This window comes from Pipistrellus kuhlii, unplaced genomic scaffold (genome assembly GCF_014108245.1).
Source record: "Pipistrellus kuhlii isolate mPipKuh1 unplaced genomic scaffold, mPipKuh1.p scaffold_m20_p_54, whole genome shotgun sequence".
NCBI classification, from domain to species: Eukaryota; Metazoa; Chordata; class Mammalia; order Chiroptera; family Vespertilionidae; genus Pipistrellus; species Pipistrellus kuhlii.
In genome coordinates, this window is record NW_023425556.1 from 1,758,086 (window position 1) to 1,782,085 (window position 24,000).

At 38.0% G+C, this 24,000-nt stretch overlaps 1 protein-coding gene across 1 annotated transcript in view; it reads right to left on the bottom strand.

Annotated features, from left to right (window-relative positions):
- LOC118706727 (protocadherin-11 X-linked-like) overlaps positions 1–24,000 on the bottom strand; it is a 256,102-nt gene that overhangs the window by 188,946 nt on the left and 43,156 nt on the right. The window lies entirely within an intron of this gene.

Sequence of the window (24,000 nt, forward strand, 5' to 3'; positions counted from 1 at the left end):
CTGCCCTCCCCTGCCAGCCATCTTGTGCTAGCCATGTTGTGATGACATTGAGATGGCCATCTTGTTATGACATCACACAACACCTCCTAGACTTTTATTATATAAGATGATGTAAGGTAAAATTAGCTTTGTTTTTTCTTCTTCACATTTTCACCTTTTTTTTTTTTTAAGAAAAGGAATGCACCCTACAAATAAATCTGTATATTTTAAGCTCAGTATATTAGAAGATTAAGCACAATGGAATTCACTTTAGTGTTCAATTCTCAAGCATCAATTTCTTAGGAGCAAAGAAATTTCAAGTTAAAGTTTTGAGAATAAAACGATATTTTCTTAATCATCAGCACTGTAAAACATAAACTGTCATGCATTACAGATGGATGCAAACTGTTGTAAACCTGATGTATTTTGTTTAATTCACTATATATAGTACTGCCTCTCTAATGGTAATGAATCACATACAATAAATTACAATATGTTATATTTTCAGAATATTTGTAACAAATATTTTAAACCATTAATACACAACAAAAATAACACAACTATTTTCTTCTGTGACTGTTCCATATACTTTCTAAGATATAATTAATGATAGAGATTTAATATCGGTCCTGGTGGAGTTTTCAATGTTTTTAGAGGAGAAATAATACATTTTTCAGAGGAAGTTCAACTACCTATTCAAGACATTAGCAGCCACTAATAAGACAAAACTACTTAAAAATTCAACTGACCTATTAGCAAGTTATCTCTTGCTCAGACATAATTAGTACAAAAACATTAAAATTATTAATGCCTTAACCTGTTTGGCTCAGTGGATAGAGCGTTGGCCTGCGGATTGAAGGGTCCCAGGTTGATTCCAGTCAAATGCATGTACCTTGGTTGAGGACACATCCCCAGTAGGGTGTGTACAGGAGGCAGCTGAATGATGTTTCTCTCTCATCGATATTCCTAACTCTCTATCCCTCTCCCTCCTCTCTGTAAAAAAATCAATAAGATTTATTGTGAAAAATAAAATTATTACAAAAATGATTATTAAAATAACATGAATGAGCTTCTCATTTGGCACTAGAAATGAAATTCTAGTCAAACAATTATGTTAAAGTACTGCATAAACATTCCATCAATTGCCATGGGAAATCATTAATTCTTTGTGTTTTTGTTTGTTTGTTTGTTTTTTGTTGTTGTTGTTAATCCTCACCAGAGAATATTTTTTTCCATTGACTTTTTATTTAGACAGAGAGTGGAAGGGAATGAGGGGGAGAGAAAGAGAGAAAGAAAGAAAGAGAGAGAGAGAGAGAGAGAGAGAGAGAGAGAGAGAGAGAGAGAGAGAGAGAGAGAGAGAGGTGAGAGATATACATCAATTGTTAGATGCCCCACCAAGGGATGAGAATGGCCTGAACCCAGCTAAGTGCCTTTGATTGGGATTCGAGCCCTAGACCCTTTGGTGTGCAGGATGATGCTCTAACTACTGCACAACACTATCGAGGCTGTAGTATTCTTAACTATTGTTTCTCACATTTAATATTTTTCTTCTGAATTTTACTTAACCTTAACTTTATTCTCAGAGAGAAATTGAACACAAAAGTTTAAATATTGAATCACAAACAGAAATATGCATTTTAAGATGAACTATCAAAACATTACATAAGAAAGACTAAAAGTTTGCAGAATGCCACTTAGAGGATATTTTTAAAATTGGCAAAATCCTAATAATGCTCACAGTACAATAAGCTCAAGTATATTAATTATAAACTTGGAAATAAGTCATTGATAACTATTCTTTTAAGACAGTAAAACATATGGTAAGTCTCAAATTCTCACAGAAAGGGTAATTTATGGTTTCATACAAAGAAGCTGCTAAAATTGAAAAAAAAAAAAACCTTTTTTAATAATACAGTGGAATTTTTTTTAAAGGTCACTAGGCAGTTCTTCTCACAGGGCTATGCAGCTTTAGGGGGTCAGAGAATCTGGGTAGTGGAGAGGTGTAACTTGAAAGAGCCTTCAGTTATCATGACCTCAGTCCCCTACAGGTGCATTGCCACCCACTCATCCTCTTAAAAATCACTGATTTCTCTCCTCCTATAAGTCATAAAATACTATGAACAAGGGCTTGTGTATAATAGCTTCTAAAACTTGATTCATCCTAACTTTTCATTAGCCACGTATGGATTATTCTGTTAAGATTTCAGTAACTCCATGACATTAGCTTTTGATGGTCTATTCATTTTTGAGGATGTGTATGGCAGATACTATCAACAGAAAATAAAGTTATCTGTGTCAATCATCAGGCTGCTAGCTGCTACATATATGCTATCTGAGCAGTATAATTCTGTATGTAGGAGGGTTTCTTTGCCATCTTACAGACTTCTCAAGCCAATTTTTTATACACCAATTGTCACTTACAGATCTTATCTTGTCCTCTATCCTTCCAGGAGTTTATTTTCAGATAATGATTCATTTCTCATTAGTCAAGGTAAGCTTTGTCATATAGCTGAAAGTGCCAAGTCACTTAGCTGTCTGAGTTATCATCTCCCGAATAAATGATAGTTCAAGTCATTAACCACTAACAAGATAATTTTTTTTAAATTTTTCTTATAAAGTAACATTTTATTTTTATTGAAAAATGCAGGACTAAAAAATCCAGTATCAAAGCATCTAAAATGCATTTGGTTGGGCACAACCATCATCTGGTACAGGACACATTGAGATCTGTACCCTGGACAGAGCTGTGTCTGTCCCTGCACATTGTTTTCCCCTCTTGCTTTAATGGAATACAGAGTATATGAGTTCATCTGCTTCAGAGTCATCCTTCCATATGTGTTATGAAAGCTCTCCTGCCTCAGAAGATAGGATGGAACTATAAATACTCAGGTGCTTTGACAGCTGTGGCACAGCTGGATTTATTTAGTTCATGTAAATCTATCTATATCTATATCTATATCTATATCTATATCTATATCTATATCTATATCTATATCTATATAATCTATATCTATATCTATATAATCTATATCTATCTATATCTATATCTATATCTATATCTATCTATCTATATCTCTAATATGCAAATAGACCCAACAACAGAACAACTGAACAACCAATCACTATGACCTGTGATAACCACCATACAGTGCACGTGGAACACAGTGAGCATCAGCAGCAGGTTGCAGAGCACGGAACATGGTGGGTGTCAGCTGTGGCAAGATGGTGGAACAGGTGAGCAGGGGTGCCAGACCAAAGTGGGGCAACAGTTACTGCCATTGAGGGGAGCCTTGGGTTTTACTGAAAATTCTTTGCTCCCATCCACCGTGGTCCCACCTGGTGTTCACACCTGTTGTATGCCAGCCCTGCTTGCACCTGCTACTGGCGCCTGAGCCGCCACTTGCACCTGCTGCTAGAACCTGGCACTGGTCCTGATTTCTAGGTGCCATCAGCGGGTGCAAGCTGAAGCTGTTGCCCCCGATTTCTCCCGCTGCGGGCGCTGGCCCCAGTCGCTCCTCACAGTCAGTGGGTTAGAGGCAGGCCAGCGCAGTTAGCACCTGTGAGTGGCGGTGGCAGCTGCAGCAGGGCTGCTGGCAGACAGGGGACTGGGGACTAGCTGGAGGGGCCAGGCTGGGATGTGAAGGATGGGCCAAGACCCACCCCTGTGTCCACCAAAGCCTTGCAGCCCACAGTTCCTTTCAATGTGCACAAATTCATGCAATGAGTCCCTAGTTATATCATAAAATAAGATAAAAGGCTGAATTTTCAGGTGGCATAACAGTATCAGCATGATTACTGACACCATATGTGTGTGTGTGTGTGTGTGTGTGTGTGTGTGTGTGTGTGTGTGTGTGTAAGAGTTGGGTAGGTAGATAGATAGATAGATAGATAGATAGATAGATAGATAGATAGATAGATGAGAGTTAGCAATGCTAAATGAAAAAAAAAGACACTTTTTTTTGTTGTTAATCCTCACCTGAGGATATTTTCCCATCGATTTTATACAGAGAGTGGAAAGGAGGGCAGAAACAGAGAGAAACATCAATGTGAGAGAGACACATAGATTGGTTGCCTCCTGCACACTCCCCAACCAGGGTTTGGGATTGAGCCTGCAAATGAGGTATGTGTCCTTGATCAGAACCGAACCTGTGACCCTTAAATTATTGGACTGACTCTCTAACCACTGTGCTAAATGAAGAGTACTTTTTATAAATATAGACGAATAAAGGCTATGGTGTGCTACACATTCAACCACCTTCCTATTAATGAGTGGGAGAGGCCATATTATTATGTGTTCTAAAGGAGTTTTGTCTAGAATGTAAAAGATAGAGATGTAAATAAAGAGGGACACCAGAAACGGGAGACTATAACAACTGGTACATTAGTACAGGCTCCTGCCTTCTTCCATTATCTCCAGACAGTGAAGTTGGAAGGAAAAATGTCACTTTGACCTATGTGGGCTAGGTGAGAGCATAAAACACAGCAATATAAATAGAATTATAAGTACAGGAATGTGTACAAAGCGATACATTGTCACAAAACTCAGCCGATTGCAGACATAGATTCATAATTCAATTCATGCTAATAAGAACTATCCATTTCCAGAGACAATTCATTGCCATTTCATTCATGATATACACATGTTCTAAAAGAGTTTTATTATAATTCTGAAGGTAGCACCTGCAAGAGATGTTGCTATACAGTTTGTATACTAATCTGTATACAATGAAAGATTACAATGGTATCATTTGAAGTTCATAAACAGAATACTCCATATATATTTTAATGTCAAATCAATTTCAATAGTACAGCTAAACATTCTAATAGCAAGTTCAATCTGATTACAATTATTAAAAGAATCGGATTTCATAGGATAAAATATGAACACATGATAAAGGTCTTAAAAAGATAACATTATGTTTTATTATGTATCTTTTTATGTATCCACTTATTTATGATGTAAGTAGCTGAATTTTAAGTAGACAAGATCATCGGTACTACTTATGGCTATTGTTTGAATCCTTGACTATTAATATGTTCATCAGTTTCCAGACAGGTATTTCCCATTTGAAGAGTGTTGTTAATGATAATAACATTGATAATAATAGTAATTAAATAGTTAACACATGAGTATTTATACTGTACCAGGTATACAGTTTAAAGCCAGCAATAGCTTTATAGGGTAGGCATTATTATCATCCTATTTTCTAGATTAATATACTGAGGATATCAGGTGTCAGATCACTTGAACATTTTAAAAGATTGATTGCTCTGAAAGATGATTGGTTTTAGAGTGGTTGTCTGCACTCTGAATCCAATAACTTTTAGTAATATTGATAAATAGCCCAGAGAAAAGAGAAACCTCAGAACATGACTGATTTGAAGCTCAATAAATAATTCTTTAGGATTCTATTATTTCTTTCTGTCTGAGAATATATGAACTATTTTGTTCTCTGAAATATTGATAGTAGAGGTTATTTTTCAAAATACAAAAAAATTGTGTATGTTAGAGCTCTTTGTGTTACGTCTCCCAAAACCCTATAGTGGTGTGTGTGTGTGTGTGTGTGTGTGTGTGTGTGTGTGTGTATAGGTTAAACATTATTAAAATTATTATAAATAAATGTATTTAAACTTTTCTCCACCTCATTAATTCATTAACACTTAAGTATCCTTTTCTTAAAGGAGAGGAAAAGAAAATGGGTAAAAGGAGTAGGGAGAAAAGAAGGGAGAGAAGAAAAGGAAAAAAGGCAGGGGATGAGGAAAGAAGATAAGAGACATTTTCTAATATGTTTATTTATTTTCTCTCATGTGATTCTGAACAGTAAAAATGTCAAGAGTGCTGAAAACCATGCAATACCAAACTTTGTCAAAATTAGCTGGGTTATCTTGGATGAGTCATTGCATATACTGAATTTCAATTTTTATATTTATACATACAGAAACTTGGACTAGATCACCTCCAGAGTCCCTGGCAAATATTTTTTTTTATGATAATTTCCCCTAGGTAAAAGATAAAATACTATTTTAAAAGAGCACATTAAAGATAAGCAATGTTTTGTTTTCACAATTTCAACTTATATTCAACTCCATGAATATAAATACATCATATTTAATAATTTTATAAACTAATATTTTCTGTATGTATGTAAACATTGATATTAGATATGACATTGTTGAAATTGAGATTTTTATATTGTTCATTACACTTTTTAGCATCTCCATGAAAGTACAGTTTGAAACAAAATTTTCATTGTTTTGAAATATATACATACAAATATATATCCTAAATATGTTATTAAAATTCATGACATTGGTTAAAATGCATTTCTAATCATTTAAGGTTGTTCTCTTTATCTTGCATTATCCTTTTAATATAGGACAATACTGTTTCAAAGTGCTCACAGTAATAACTAATGTTTAGAACTATTGAAATGTCCTTCTAGCTCTATAAATATTATGTATGCTCTATTTATTAGGAGTAAAATATTTTGGTCAAATCTATTATACTTTGAGGTTAATAAGTACATATTGATCCTTCAATAGCTTAATTATAAAAAATAAAAAAATAAATGCAATAGCTGAAAGAAGCAACATGTTTTAAAAAAGCATAATGTTTTACTAAAATACAAGCATTCTATATTTCTGTTTTAAAAAAATTATCTGCTGAACTTATACAATTTCCCTACATGCCTTTTAGCAAACTCTTCAAAATAATTGTCTATACAAGATGTATCCAATTTCTTTATTTTGATTCTGTCTCAAATCCATTTGTTCCAGACTTTCACTTACAGTATTATTCTGAAAATTCTCTTAGAAATGTATAAATAACTTGAATGGTGCTAAAATAAAATAGTTAATTTTCAGATTTCATTTCTTGATGATGCATTTGATATTGTGGATCATGCTTCTTGAAACATTTCTTCCAGTGGCTTAACTTTAAGCCAAGAGAATGTGCCTAAAACCCAGCTTTATATATCTAAGTTCCTACTTAACATCTTTCTTTGCATGTGAGAGGGGTATCACAATGCAAATATAACTCACAAAACTTTATTTAACCTAAACTTGCTTCTCCACAACATTATAATTTTAATTTTAAAATTTAAAAAAATCAATTTTCTGTAGTTAAATAGTACTAGAATCACCCTTGATTCCTTTATTATTCTTAAATTCCATATCCAATACACTTAAAATTTCTGTTGGCTTTATCTTCAAATATATACCTGCAATAAGACAACTATTCTCCATGCATATTGCTACTATCCTGGCATAAGCCATAATAATTCACTTGAATTATTGCAAAATGTTCTATATGGTCCCCTCATTTTTGCTCTAGTCTCATTGGATCTGTTCTCCAAAAAGTAAACAGAGTGATTATCACAAAACAATCATTAGATAATGCCACATTTATTTTCAAAACACTCCTTTGGGATTATTCCCAGCCTTATCCCTTCATGCTGATAATACCTTGTCCCAGGAGCCACTGCTAAAGACAGCTTGCAGTATTTTTAATACTTGAAGAACCAATTGGATAATATAAGCCTCCTCAGAGATACAAATACCAGCTGTCCAGCATCCACTTTCAAAGGTCTGAATTTATGCTCACAGAACCCTCCAAGATGGTCATCAGAAACAAGCACCAACCAAGATGCATCTCCTACTCAGAGGTTTTAGTTGTATCCAAAATGTAGTCAGCCCATTATAGCCTAGGTTTAACATTAATTATAACTAAAATCTCTAGAAAATATTTAAGAATCAACTATCAGAGAACTCTGAAATGGAAGTGGAAAGAGGGAAATTGAGGAGAGGAGTCAAAATATACATAAGTAACTCATTCAAGGATGAGAGTCCCCATACATTTTTCTTGTTCGTTTGTGTTTGTGTTTTTGTTTGTTTGTTTGTTTGTTTGTTTTTTCTTATCTCTCACAAATTAGCCTATAGCATCACAATTGCAAAGCTAGGCAAAGATATAGAGCTGGCAGCTAAATTTCTAATAGAAACTGCATTGAAAACTATTTCTGGCTAGAGGGACCATAAAAGAATCAGAGAATGTGAGGGAACTCCTAGAAACAGAAATCTATGTATATAAAACCCTAAGCGACCAGTCAAACATTTGACCAGTTAACTGTTCAACTGGTTGCTATGATGCACACTGACCACCAGGGGTCAGTCGCTCAACACAGGAACTTCCCCCTAGTGGTCAGTGTGCTCCCACAGCAGGAGTGCCATTCAGCAAACTTATGGAGTGGCAGCAGCTGGCAGGTGCAGCAGGGCTGGGATGAGCAGAAGCACACAGTGTCCAGTGAGGGCTTGGGCTTCTCCCAGGCTGCCTGCCATTTTACTACTACCACCCTCAGGGGATGTTGGACTGCCAGGGATTGGGCAGAAACCTGCAGTCTGACATCCCCGAGGGGTCGCAGATTGCGAGAGGGCACAGGCCAGGATGAGGGACTCCATCAGTGCACGTATCCGTGCATAAGGCCTCTAATGTTAAAAATAAAGACCATCCAGAACTGAAATGTCATTGCAGACATGTACACATAAGGAATTGTTTGACATTGAAATTGGGTCTCAAAAGAACTGGTGGCCCAGAAAGAAGCTCACTATAGACTGATTCATATGCCGTTTGGCATAACAATTATTGCTTGTCTCATTTTTGATTCTTATAAATATATTTCCAGTAGGGCATGATCTCACTCATCTAGGGGAAATGGTGAACAACATAGACTGATGAACAAGAACAGAGCCAGAGATAAGGAGCCATGGGTCCATGGGTCAGACTGTTGGACCTCAAAGGGACGGTGTGGATAAAGGGAGAGATAAACCAAAGGACGTACGTGCACACAGATGAGCCTAACCAGTGGTCAAGGGCAATAGGGGTGTGGGGGCATGAGTGGGGGGGGTAGGGGATTGGAATGGGAGGTTGAGGACAAATATGTGATACCTTAATCAATTAAGAAATTAAAAAACACACACAAATAAATAAAGACTCTAGGGGATTCCAAGATGTCTCTAGAGTAAATAGAAGCTGCACTCACATGTTCCCAGCCCCAAACTGGATTTACAGCTAAATTGACAAGCAATGGAGCTGCACAAACAACTAAAGGCAAGCTGAACTGAAATATTATAACAAAGGATTACAGAAGAAGCCACATATGACAGGACAATATTGTTTCAAAGTTCTTGCAAGGTGGAGACACAGATAGCAATGCTCCCCTCTCCCTCCCCCACCTCCACACACACATAGGTGCAGTAGTGGCTCAGAGGCCAGAGGGATATCCAGACTGCAGAACTTCCTTTTCCTAGGAGACTGGAGTCTCAACTCCATGCAGAAGATCCCCAACCCAGAGTAACAAAGAAAGAAAGAGGAGCTGGTAACATCTGGAGATGAAAATCAGCAGAAATTCAGTCTACCTGGGAGACTCAGACCTAACCCTTCCAGGGATGAGCTCTCCTTTTGTTGTAGTACCTCATGGGGAGTTCATAGTCCTGATTTCTACTGCTGGAGAGGCTACTCTGCTATATTCAGGTGCTGCAGAGGGGTCAGTTAACCCCACCCAACAATGACTTGAAGGGGCCCTCTATTTTCTCTGGAGGTTTTTGGCAAATACCCAGACTGTGACTAAACTGGCTCCCTTCCCCCCACCTGTTAAGCCACTTTGTCACCCTTGTCCTGCTGAGTTTGGCAGTGAAGAACTGGGACTTTTGGCCACATCCTGCTGGGTGTGGCAGGGCAGGAAAGCTATGCCAAACCAGGACTTTAGCGTGTGCCCTGCTGAGGCAAGCCAACCTGAGAGATTAGAATACCATGCAGGGCTGAGACCCTTAGCCTTGTTCTGCTTGGTTCTATGGTGCCAGGGGACTTAGAAGCCCCCACAAAGTTTGGATTTTTGGACTGTGTATCCCAGAGAGGCTTTTGTCTGTAAGCCAGAGGAACAAGTGCTGGTCTGTGTGGTTACATTGCAGAGAGGAATCCAATCTCCCCTGTGAGGTCAGCCATGCTACCATGGGAAAGGGAAGAAATGACTGACCCCTACTACAGGCTTGCAGGCAGTATCCCAATGGAAGACTGTTTGAATCAACTCTGGCAAGTCCCAAACACCCCCACAGGATGCAGTTCTCTGTGTGTTGGGGGGAGGGAGAGCAGACCAGAGCAGGGATATTCAAAGTGTGAGTCCCTAGGAGCCTATTGTCTGGGATCTGGATTAAGTGCTTAGCTCCCTGCCCAGGCTATGCTAGCATCATTCCCTATGGGAAACTCTTTTGATCTATCTCCGAGAGCCAGGGGCCACTGAGATTGCAACTGCAGAGGGGACAGCTGAATGTACCTAACCTGAACCTACAGAACCCCTACTCTCCTCCCAGGAAGAACTGGAGTTGGAGACTTTTGCTGAGACTGAAGGGTTCGGCTTTGAAGAGGTGTTTTTTGTTTGTTTGTTTTGTTTTGTTTTGTTTTTTTCTCCTCATTGAGTGCTTGTCTGTGTGATCCCTAAGTAGGAAAACCATTAACCCTTCTCAAACCTGGTTGCTCTGTCCTACCCAGCTCTCAACATGTGGAAAGGGCTGTGGATCTCAGCTAGCACACTTACAGTCTTTCTTCCAAAGACTCTGGAGGAATCTTCGAGATCAACCAAACTCAAGGGGAGGTGGAGGAGCTGACAGGTAGAGGTGGACCTCCAGGAGCTGCACTCGTTTTTCAGATCTGGCCCCAGCTCTAAGCTGGAAGCAACTGACCCTTCTACCTAGATTGGACCTCCCACACATACACTCAGGTTCAGTATATGCAGACACAAATGGTGAACAGTGTGGTAGCTACAGAAAGGCCAATTAATATTTGACAAAGGAGGCAAGAACACACAGTGAATAGTCTCTTCAATAAATGACATTGGAAAAACTGGACAGGTACATGCATAAAAAATGAAACTAGACCATACAAAAAATAAACTCAAAATGGATAAATGACTTAAATGTAAATTGTGAAACTAAAAGTTCTAGAAGAAACCATAGGCAATTAAATCTCAGACATGCAGCAACATTTTCTTTGGTCAATATCTCTTCAAGCATGGGAAACAAAAGGAAAAGAAAGAGACTATGTCAAACTAAAAAGCTTCTAAACAGCAAAAGAAACTATCAACAAAAGAAAAGGGAACACACTGTGTAGGAGAAGATATTTGCCAATGACACATCTGATAAGAGGTTAATTTCCAAAAATATATAAAGTATTTATATAACTCAACTCTAGGAAGACAACAGTCCAATTAAAATATGGGCAAGTGACCTGAATACATATTTCTCCAAAGATTACATACAGTTGGCCAATGGACATATGAAAAAAAAATGCTCAATGTCACTAATCATCAAAGAGGAGCAAATTAAAGCCACAATGAAATATCACCTCACACCTACCAAAGTGTCTACTATCAATAAATCGAGAAACAAGTGTTGGAAAGGATGTGGAGAAAAGGAAATCTAGTGCACTGTTGGTGAGAATGCAGATTGGTTCAGCCATTGTGAAAAACAGTATGGAGTTTTCTCAAATGATTAACCATGGAGCTGCCTTTAGACCCATTGATCTCACTTCTGGGAATATATCATAAGAATCTGAAAACACTAATCAGAAAGAATATATATGCACCAATTTGTTTGCAGCAGCATTATTTACAATAGCCAAGTTCTAGAAACAGCCTGAGTGCTCATCAGTAGAAGAGTGGATAAAAAAGATGTGGTTCATTTGCATAATGGGATAATGCATGGCTATAAAAAATGGAAATCTCACCTTTTGTAAAAGTATGGATAACCTCACCTCTTGTAAAAGATTGGACCTCCCACACATACACTCATAAAATCTGGATATTATTTGTTTTTTTTTCTGTTCCTTCCAATGTGTTCTTTTTTTTTAAAATCAATCTTTATTGTTCATATTATTACAAAGGTTCCTCATTTCTTCCCCCCTCCACCAGGTTCCCACCCACCCTCCGCCCCCTTCCCCTCCCCCATTGTCCTCATCCATAGGTGCACAATTTATGTTCAGTCTCTTCCTCCCTCCCTTTCCCAGATAGTAAATCCCTTTTCAGATAGTAAATCAGTTACTTAGCATTTTCTCATATCAATAATACCTCCACATGCCCAAAGATACACTTCACACAAAAGACATTTCCAAATAGGTCAACCAACCTCATCCAGGCCCTGCACAAGGCACTCACAGATCAACACCCCAGAGCTATACTAACTCAACACATCCAGATCTAAGCCTTCATCACTTGATTCAGCAGACCCTCAAGTTCCCGCAAAAGTTTCCAGCCATGTCTGAGAGGCAGCCTTGGTGCAGGGGCAGCCAAGGAGCTAGCTGTTCCGGGCCTGGCTGCTCCGGGGCCTGGCCTCTGTTGCTCTGGTCCATTCCACAGCCAGCTGCTCCGGGTCTGGCCACTGCCGCACCCGACCTGGTTGCTCCGGGCTTGGCTGCTGCTGCTCCGGGCCTGGCCACACACAACCCGGCTGCTCTGGGCCCGGCTGCTCCCAGCCTGGCAGCTGCTGCTGCGGGCCAGGCCACACCCGACCCGGCTGCTCTGGGCCCTGCCACTCCGGGTCTGGGTGTTCCTGGACTGGCCACCCTGGGCTTGGCCGCCTCCGCCTCAGGCCTGGCTGCCACTGCCCCCAGGTCTGGCTGCTCCAGGTCTGGCTGTTGCTGCTCTGGTTCTGGCTGCTGCTCTGGGGCCTGGCTGTTGCTGCTCCAGGCCCGGCTGCCACTGCCTTGTCCCTGGCCACTCTAGGGCTGGCCGCCGCTGTTCCATCATTCTGTCCTTTTTTTTTTTAATTTTAAAAACGCATTTATGTTGCAATGTTGGCTGCTGAGTTGAGTTCTGACTTAGTCTTTGATTTTTCAAGATCTTCTTTGTATCTTTGTATTCTTTCTTAAGTAATTTTACTATCTTTTGCTCTCCCTTGATTTCTTCACATTGAGAACTTCTTCGATTTCTTCCTCCTTGTCCTGGAAGCTCAGCAGGTTGGCCTGTGGCACCCCTTTGTTCTCCGTGGGCTCCTGCACTGCTTCAGCCTGTCACCAGGGTCAGCACCGCCGCCCAGGAAGCAGCCCCCGACCTCGGCTCCATTGCCCGCGCTCAGTGGTCGAAGGCTCAGGGGCACCCCCCACCCCTGGGGGCCCCATCGCCCAGTTCCTTGCTGGCGCCTGGCTAGCCAGTGTCCGGCAGGGGCTCCTGCTCCTCGTCCCGTTCCTGCAGTCTGGAGCTTTTTTTCTCCTTCCCGCTAGGGGAGTCTAGCATCAGAGTCAACAGACTGTCCTCTGCGCGCTATGTGCGTGACTCCGGGGGCTCGCTTTTCGCTGCTCCCCCAGGACTCCACCTCACAGCCCCGTCTCCCTCTGCTTGAGCCTGGGTCCCCAGGGATTGGCCTAGAGCTGGAGATTAGGGCAGTCAGGAGTGGGGCTCAGCACCGCCGGAAATTTTGTTTCTTTCCACCAGGGCAATACAGCATCAGAGTCAACATTCTGTCCTCTGTGGGCAATGTGCACAATCAAATCTGGATATTATTATGCTACATTTTAAAATAAGTCAGTCGGAGAAAGACAAACAGCATATGTCTTCACTTATATGTGGAATCTAATGAACAAATAGAAACAGAGGCATGGATGGCAGGGGAGGGTGAGAAGGTTGGCACTAAGTGAAATAACATGAAGAGTTTAGTCAAATAACATATATGCATACCCCATGGACACAGACAACAGTGTGGGGATGGCCAGACGGGGGGATGGAGCTTGGTGAAAGTCAATGAGAGGGGTTAAGGACATATGTAATAGTGTCAACAATAAAAATATAATGAAAAATAAAAAAAGAGACTGGAAAAAAAAATAGAGACTTTCCAATAATGTGTATAAACACACACAAATCCCGGGCTCACTTCTATGCTGCAAAAACTAGGGACAGACCCACAGCAAAATAGCAGAGTTTTCAGAAATAAACTGTAATGTAAACCTAAGCTTCAGACTGATATTTGATGCATTCATGTATAGCATTAACTCAAATTGTATTGCAAAGTCTTAAGATTTTTAAAGAAAGTTAAGACAGGAGATTAAACAAATGTCTGCTAAAGAAACAAGCAAATGAAAAATGAACATTTGGAGAATTCAAATGCAATCTAGGATATATACCACATAACATTTGACATAACAAAGACTAAATAATATGACTAATTTTAAAGAATTATGAGAAGAAAATGAACAGATGCCAATACTGAGATTAGCCAGGTATTAAAGTTGTGAGACAAATATTTTAAAGCAGCTATTATAACTATATACTCTTCCATGAGTTAAATGTAAAGATAGAATTTCTACTTCTACTTCTTTCATAGAAGTTAAAATATTTTAAAAATGTATTCAAATGAAAATTATAGAACTGAAAATGCAATATAAAAATGAATAATTAATGTGATCAATAACAGAATGGAGGTCATAGAAGAGTTCATGGAATTGAAGACAGATCAATTGAACTTATGGATTCTAAAAACAAAAAATAAGAAAATAATGAAAAAAAGTGTCTCAAGGTATAGTAGAACAGTCTCAAAGTTTTAAAATACATGTCATTAGAGAGGCATAGAAGAGAAAGAGATCACTGCAAAAACTATATATTTGAAGAAATGAGGTTCTCAAATTTCCACATCTGATGAAGGACATAAAATTCTAGATTAAAGAAGGTCAACAGACCTCAAACATGATAAACTCAAAGAAAACTATGCTCAGTTATATCATAATCAAACTACTAAAACAACATACTAAGAAAACAAAACTTTGAAAACAGCTTGATAAAACAACATATTATTATAATTAAGAGAATAATGATTTGAATAACATCTGGTTTTTCATTAAAAATTATAAAGTCCAGAAGAAAGTGAAACAGCATCTTTAAACTGATGAAAGAAAATTACCATGACTCCAAAATTGTATGCTCATTGAATATGGAACTCCCTGTATGGGAGAATATATGTGTCAGTGTTACTCTGATAAGAAAATAATCTCCAAAATTTACAGGGAACTCATACAACTTAACAAAAGGAAGATAAGCAATCCAATAAAAAAAATGGGCAAAGGACCTAACTATAATAGACACTTTTTGAAAGATGACATACAGAAGGCCAAGAGACATATGAAAACATGCTTAATGTCATTAATAATCTGAGAGAAAAAATTAAAAACAACGATGAGATACCATCTCACAACTGTCAGAATGACTATCATCAACAATTCGATAGTACTGGTGAGGATGTGGATAAAAAGGAACCCTTATGCATTCACTGCTGATAGGAATGCAGACTGGTGCAGCCACTGTGGAAAACAGTATGAAATTTCCTCAAAAACTTAAAAATGGAATTGCCATTTGACTCAGTAATTCCACTTCCAGGAAGGTATCCCAAGAAATCAGAAGCACCAATCAGAAAGGATATATGAACCTCTATGTTCATAGCAGCTAAGATTTGGAAACAATTTAAGAGCCCATCAGCAGATGAGTGGATTAGAAAACTGTGGTACATCTACACAATGGATGCTATGTTACTGTAAAAAGAAGGAATTCTTACCATTTGCAACAGCATGGATGGAACTGGAGATCATTATGCTAAGCAAAATAAGCTATTTATGGAACATAATGAACAACATAAGCTGATGAACAAAAATAGAACCAGCATCATATAAGCATGTAACAGACTGTCCAACCTATGAGGGAAGGTGGTGGGGGGGGGATAAGAGATCAACCAAAGGACTTATATGCATGCATATGAGCATAACCAATGGATACAGACAAGGAGGAGTTAAGGGCAAGAAAATGGAAGAAAATGGAGACTTACATAATACTTTAAACAATAAAGAATTTAAATTTGCCAAAACCGGTTTGGCTTAGTGGTAGAGAGTCAGTCTGCGGACCGAAAGATCCCAGGTTCGATTCCGGTCAGGGGCATGTACATTGGTTGCAGGCACATCCCCGGTAGGGGGTGTGCAAGCGGCAGTTGGTCGATGTTTCTCTCTCATTGATGTTTCTAGCTCTGTATCTCTCTCCCTTCCTCTCTGTAAAAAATCAATAAAATATATTTTAAAAAAGAATTTAAATTTAATTATCCCCTATTAAAGCTAATTGGGGATAGGACGATGCCATATATATCTCATCAGACAAATTTAAAAAATGAAACTATAAATATATTTATTTTGTTTGGCATTTTGTTTCCCTCACAATTGCATTAGATGTATTTTTTATATAAACTTTCCTCTTAAAATGGAATTTACTCTGGATATGTCCAATAATACTCACAATCAATAGCAAAATGCGAAGGCCATATTAAATTTACCAGATTTGTAGAAGGCTCTGGCTTTGCTGCCCAGGAACCTATGTCTATGAAATGACATTTATCTGTCAGTTTTCTAATTAGTAAACAAATTATTAAATGAATTATGACAATAAGTGAATATAGGGAAACTAAAGGGAGAAAGAAAATAAAAAGCTATGAACCTTCTGCTAAATAGATAATAAAATTTTGTCCTCTGGTCCATTTTTTCACTATTCTAATAATGTTGTATTGCACTAAGAAACTATCATTTCTATTGAGGTCCCACCTAGAGATATCATAAGGTAATTTGATGATGTTCTAGGTGGGTAATTTGAATAATTTATAAAAATAATATCATGGGGACTGATCTTGTGTTATTCAAGTTTAGGAATCCCTTTCCCTTCCTTCAATTTTATTGCTTTGATTATCTAAAGAGCCCTTTTATCTTGTTGATTATTATATAAATAGCAACATCTATCATTATATGTATTAAAAATCAATAACAGTCAGATTTGGTTAACATTCTATCACTTGAATGTAAGTTGAATGACAGAAAAATTTTTTTTCCTTTCCCAATAACAAACTGATTTTTATATGTTCTGAAAGGGCAAGCAGGAGAGAAAGAACAACTAATTTTATAGTGCCATAAAAGTGCACAAGTGCTTGGGAAAATCTTAAAAGTTGCTTTACTTCACCAGTATTTTTCTTCTAAATGAATAATTTATGAATATCAAAGTATAGGAGACACCAAAAGTTTGATCATTTTTGTCTCAGTAGGCAACAAACCTTAATCATAACTATTTCACATAAAGTAGCCAAAACTATTGATACATGTGCTAAAACAAAAACAATATATATTATATAATAATTAGTAGACAGAGAAGAGCCCTGACTTTGGGCAATGGAAACATGCCATAAGTGTAGGTGATGAGTAGTTCAGGTATGTGCCAATGTACCTTAGTATAACATTAGTTGAATTTTATTCAACATCATATAAAAAACATGGAAACCTTTACCCAACTAGCTCAAAGGCTTATTATATTAAAAATGAGCAAACTGAACACATCTTATTCAGTAATGCAATTAATCAGAAATGGGGTATTCAAGGTTTAGCTTTCTAGTACATTCAATTAGTCAGACCTTTGTAAAGGAAATACACAGAAAAAAGGTAGAGAAAAAAACAAAGCAAAATGTGTGACCATAAATATAAGCTAAAGTAATTTGGCCACTGTGCAATACTAATTAAACATATTATGTAAGCAGCTAAACCTTTGCAATATGCATAGACCATAACAATTTCATAGTCTTCTTAACCAGTCATTGTTGACTTTTAATTTAAAGTGAACAAGGAGCAGAAACAAAATTGAACAAAAATTGCATATATAGATTAAAGTATCTAAACATTAAAATATACTTTTCAAATCCATACCGAGTATTCCTTGAATGTCATATTTGAAAGGAAATTAGAATAACAATTTATTTTAATATTATAATTTATTAAAATATTTATTTGAAGGCTGGTAAAATGTCTGTAATTCAAATACTGACACATTTGGGAGCTATGCCAACTGCTACCAATGTAGAGCACATATTATTTGTTTTAATGCAGACCAAATTTGTAAAAACCTTATAAAAAGTATTGATTTTATAATATCGTAAGACATTAGCACTGTATTAGAAAAAACAAATAAAATTTATCAATACTTTATAGAAATAGCCATTCATATAAAATACAACATATTTATTTGCTTTTTAATGTTCAACTAACCTATTTGTGAAATTTTATTAAGATTTTTATTAACTGCTATGTTTATTTTAACAAATAATTGGTTACATTATGGCTAAAATGAGGGATCATAAGTATAGTTTTAAAAATAATTAGATTTAAATAAGATTATTATGTCTGTTACTCTAAAAGTTCAGGAACCTAAAATAATATTATACACTGTGTGCATTCTTTTTTACTATTAGATTAAACATCTATCCTCTCTAATAAAAGAGAAACATGCAAATTGACCTTACCTTCGCTACACCCACATGCCACGCCCCCAGGCAATCAGGTCAAATATGCAAATTAACCCAACCAAGGTGGTGGCTAATTTGCATATCCAGGCCATAGTGAAGACTAAAGACAGTGTAGAAAGAAGCCAAGTGCTTCAGAAGGAGCGAAGCTGTGGAGAAGCAAGCAAGCGGGGCGGTGGAGAAGGCAAGGAAGCAGGTTGGGCCGGGAGAAGGGAGAGAAGCTGGTGGGCCAGTGGAGGCCTCAGTAGGAAGCCCTATTGCAGGAATCTTCCTACAAGGGGCATCTAGTATATATATAAAAACCTAAGAGACCATTTGACCAGTAGCTATGACATACACTGACCATCAGAGGCAGATGCTCAATGCACAGGCATGAAAACATGAAACAGACTGATGAATCTCAGAAGGAAGGGTTAGGCGGAGGCCAAGAAGAGATTAACTAAAGATCTTGTATTCATACTAAAGGCTAATGGACATTGTCCCTTGACCTGGCCTGCGGGGATCAGGCAGAATCCATGCCCCAGCCTCCGATATCTCCCAAGTGGTCCTGGATGGTGAGATGGTTCAGGCCAGGCTGAGGGAACCCACCAGTGCATGAATCCATGCAGAGGGCCTCTAATCTAGAATAATACAGAACATCAGAGATGTGTTCTCTGTATTCTTTATAATATACTAGTGGTCAGGTACATGAAATTTGTGCATGGGAGAGGGTGTCCCTCAGCCAAGCCTGCACCCTCTCCAATGTGGGACCCTCTGGGGATGTCTGACTGCAGGTTTAGGCCCTGTGGGATTGGGCCTAAACAGTCAGTTGGACATCCCTCTCAGAATCCAGGACTGCTGGCTCCAAATCACTCGTCTGCCTGTCTGCCTGATTGCCCCTAACTGCTTCTGCCTGCCAGCCTGATTTCCCCCTAACCTCTCCCCTGATGACCTGATTGATACCTAACTGCTCCTCTGCCAACCCGATCGCCCCCAACTGCCCTCCCCTGCTGACCCTATGGCCAACTCCCCTGCCCTGCTTGCCTGTTCATTCCCAACTTCCCTTCTCTGCCAGACATCTTGTGGTGGTCATCTTGTGGCAGCCATCTTGTGATGCCACCTAGGCTTTTATTGTGACACCACTTAGGATGCTTTTTCTTAAATAGGTCTCTGGGGAATTGGAGATTATTTTTGAGGAATGGAAAATTACTGACCTTGCCTGGAGGGTAGAAAGTTACTACTCCCTCCCCCTCCTGGACCTGAAGGCCAAATCAACAGTCTGGGTTAGTCAAGGCTGAAGGCCAAATCAACAGTCTGGATTAGTCAAGGCTAAAATAACAGAACGAACCAAGAGATTAGGCCATCTGGCCGATGCATGCAACCACAAGGTTAAGCAATATAGAAACTAATCAGCTTCAGCCCCGTGGACCTCCACCCCCTTGTTTGAAATGTGCATAAAAAGCTGGATTTGTAACTGCTTGCTGCTGTTGTTGCCTGCTCCTTCCTGGCGGCAGCAGACCAGATTCGAATCTGAAATAAAATTCTTTTGCTTCCTCAAATTGGACCGCTGAGGAGTTTGTTCCGGAATTACTCGAGTTGGGTGGGCGTCCGCGTGCAGGTGGTCTCCACTTCACAACACTTTTAAATGTCAGGACTTGCCGAAACCGGTTTGGCTCAGTGGATAGAGTGTCAGCCTGCAGACTGAAGGGTCCCGGGTTCAATTCTGGTCAAGGGCATGTACCTGAGTTGTGGGCACATCCCCAGTGGGAGGTGTGCAAGAGGAAGCTGATCAATGATTCTCTCTCATTGATGTTTCTAACTCTCTATCCCTCTCTTTTCCTCTCTGTAAAAAATCAATAAAATAATAAATAAATAAATAAATGTCAGGACTTGTCTTGCTTTTCTTACTATATTGGGGTGGGGGGGCTAAAATCTAGTTATCAACAAAGTAATTATGCCTAGTTGATGGCAAAATAAGCCACAGTGTGAAAAAAATGCCCCTGCCCCCTGAAATCTGAGAGATGACTATAATTATGGCATGCATATGTTATTACTGTTTAAAGACTCAAATATGAACTTCTCTTAATGTTCAAAGGACTGAAAGACCAGTATTCTCTGGGTGTGGTGTCAACACTATCAGATACTGCCTATTGATTTGCATGTTTTTCACCTAACAATCACCAAAGTTCTTCTCCCCACCATTATTAACCACAACCAAATAGATGAGGGGGAAAAATAATATACAACAAGATGAAATAAATGTAAAGGAAAGAAGGAAAAATAAAGGCATATTTAAATTAATTTAAGAGTCATAGGAAAGGATTAGAAGTCACATTATTTTCCCCCTACTACTCAGGAAGTATATAATATACATATATTAATGTAATATGGACATTTCCCAGCTTAAACCGTAATTAGTCTAAATGTAATTAGCCAAGTATATTTTAAAATTATAATGCTAAATATGCTTTTATATAGATTTATATAAAATAAAATTCTGCAAAGAATAGTAATAAATAAGTCATTTCTCACAAAAATATGCATTCCAATAAACTATAGGAAACACTAACATTTTCACTGTTTCCTCAGCATTCTTCATGAACTTAATGCAAATTCATTTCTATAAGGCCAGATTTACGTAATTAAAATTTTTGAAAATTTACTTTAAAAACCCTGCAGTAATTGGTAAAAGTAACACCTATTGCAACATTACAAAATATGTTCAAAAATATTTATTGCAGTATTGTTGATATTAATGAAAATTGGATAATTCCTAAATGTCTATCAATAGTGACATCAATTATGGCCCATTATAATTCATTAAAACATTCTGCAGCTAAAATAAATAAGTTATTTTTAATGCAGAATATCTTGAAAGATGTATTTTAAGTAAAAAAGGGCACATACAATACACTAATGGATAGTAGTTTTCATTTGTGTAGTATTTAAAAATTAATTATACACTTAAGCATACATGCTGGTACATGAATTGGTGGGGTGAGGATGCACACAAAAAGCTTCTAACAGCAGTTCTGTGTAGAAAGCGATCATTGTGACCAGTGAAGAGAGTTGAAGAAGACGTTGACTTTCCATTTCATACCTTGCAGGTGGTGATTAAATGTTCATACATATATACTAATGGCCCAGTGCACAACATTTTTGCACATTAAAAGGGAATTAATTAGAGGAAATATTTTAATATTTTTATTTGCCCTTCTCTAAAAGTGTCAGAGATGAAAGAAAATTAGTAAAATGTATATGAAAATCTCTCTCCTGTCAGAGTCTGGGGCGTGCCATGGAACCCAGAGACAAGTGAAATATGTTTTATTCTTATACACCTTTATATAAAGGGGGAAGTTTGATGGACCATAAGTATGTAACTCCCTCAAAGTCACAACCAAACACCATCTTTATATTTCACTAGAGACTTGGTGCACAAAATTCCTGCACTTGGGGAGGTGGGTCCGTCAGCCCGGCCTTTGCCCTCTCACAGTCTGGGAGCCCTCAGAGGATGTCAGACTGCTATAGAGGTGGGAGAGGCTCCAGCTACCTCCACTGCACTTGCCAGCTGTGAGCCTGGCTCAGGGCTTCTGGCTGAGCTGTTCTCCCCCTGTTGGAGCACACTGACCACCAGAGGGCAGTTTCTGCATTGACCGTGCCCCCTGGTGGTCAGTGTGTGTCATAGTGACCAGTCATTCTACCATTCAGTCAATTTGCATGTTAGCCTTTTATTATATAAGATAGGGAGTGTTGGGGAAATAACATGTTATTGATTACATGTGTTGAAAATTACTTTGTCACAGCAAATCACTGTCCCAAAAATTCTTCAATTTCGTTTTTGCTTAGACAAAATCATAAAGGTCACAGTTGTCTCCACTTTATGTAGTTAAGTCGATTCTCCAGTACCTGCCTTCCTCACCCATCCACCAAATGGAGTAATAGAATTTAGTGATTAGTTTAAAAATATTGACCTATTTTCTTTTCTCTGTCTGAATTATTTCATTTAGCATAATACCCAATTCTATCCATGTTGTTGCAAAACATTTTTTTTTTTTTTAGGACAGATAGTTTTTTTATTAGTAGTAAAGTTTTAAATTTACTCTTCTACAAAATACAGTAATATGTCCTTTTATGTAAAAAGAGACATATTTAATACAATAATATTGCTTGGCATCTAACAATCAAATTGATTAAATATTTCAGTGAAGATAGTTTTATGCTTATTGTTTGTGCTGGATGGTGTCTACTTTTGAAAATCCCTTTCATGTTAATTCAGTATGTCATTGATGCCTCTTTTATGGTTTCCTTTTTATTGAATTTATTGGGGTGATATTGCTCATTCCAATTATATAGGTTTCAGCCTGGCTGGTGTGGCTTAGTGGTTGAGCATTAACCCAAACCAAAAGGTTAGTGGCTTGAATCCCTGCCAGGGCACATGCCTGGGTTGCAGTCTCTGTCCTGAGTAGGGGATGGGCCGGAAGCAGCCAATCCATCTCTCATCAATGTGTTTTAGCTCTCTGTCCCTCTCCCTTCCTCTTTCTCTAAAAAATAAAAACATATTTTTACAAATTATATAGGTTTTATAATAAATAATTTGTATATTGTATTGAGTGTTCACCAGGCAAGTCAATACTTCTTTCATCACCATTTATTCCCCCTTAACCCTGTCCTACCTCGTCCCATCCCCCTTTCCCTCTGATAATCATCATTCAGTTGTCTCTCTATGATGTGTTTTATTTTATTTTTTGCTTACTCCCTTCAACTTTTTCAGCCAACTCCCAAACCCCTTCCTATCTGAAGCTATCAGTCTGTTCTTTGTATCTATAACTCTGTTTCTAGTTTGTTTGTTTACTTTATTCATTAGATTCCACATAAAAGTGAAATCATATAGTATTTGTCTTTCTTTAACTGGCTTATTTCACTTAGCATAATAATCTTCAGGTCCATCCATGCTGTCAAAAAACGTAAGGTTTCCTTCTTTTGTATGGCTGTCATTCCAGTGTGTAACTCTACCACTGCTATTTTATCCACTCATCTACCAATGGGTACTTGGGCTGCTTCTATATTTTGGCTATTTATTGTAAACTAGTGGCCCAGTGCACAAATCCAAGAACATTGAAAGGAAATTAATTAGAATACATATTTTAATATCACAATTTGCCCTTTCTCTGTAATAGAAGTGTCAACCAAATTCACTATCAACAATGACAGATCAAAACACATGCACATGATTGGCACCAGTGAGAGCTTTATATGTATCGTGCATGTGAGAATCAACTTAGACTTTTATAGATATAGAATAAACTTGCTTAATTAGTCCTGCTTTCTGATTTAGCTAAACCTTTTCCAGCCCAGTGAAGCACCCCAACTTCTCTTTAAGGTAATTGTCAGAAACACAGCATCAACACAAAGCAGATTATTATGTAGATCACACAGGGAGAACAGAGTGTAAAATATTTAACTGTAGCAGTGTTTGACTATATTCTGCACAGTGAGAAAATCTAAAATCATTTTCAAGGTCGACCATTTCTTACTTCTTTTCAGTCAGGTCAAGTTTCTAAGCTTTCTAAATCTCTGCTTTCCAGCTAATGAAAAGAAAATACTATTCCACCAAGTTTCCTATCTACCTACTCCAGGACTTCTGTGAGGATCAAAAGAGATGAGGCATGGGATGCTTCACAAACATTTGGTCAAAGT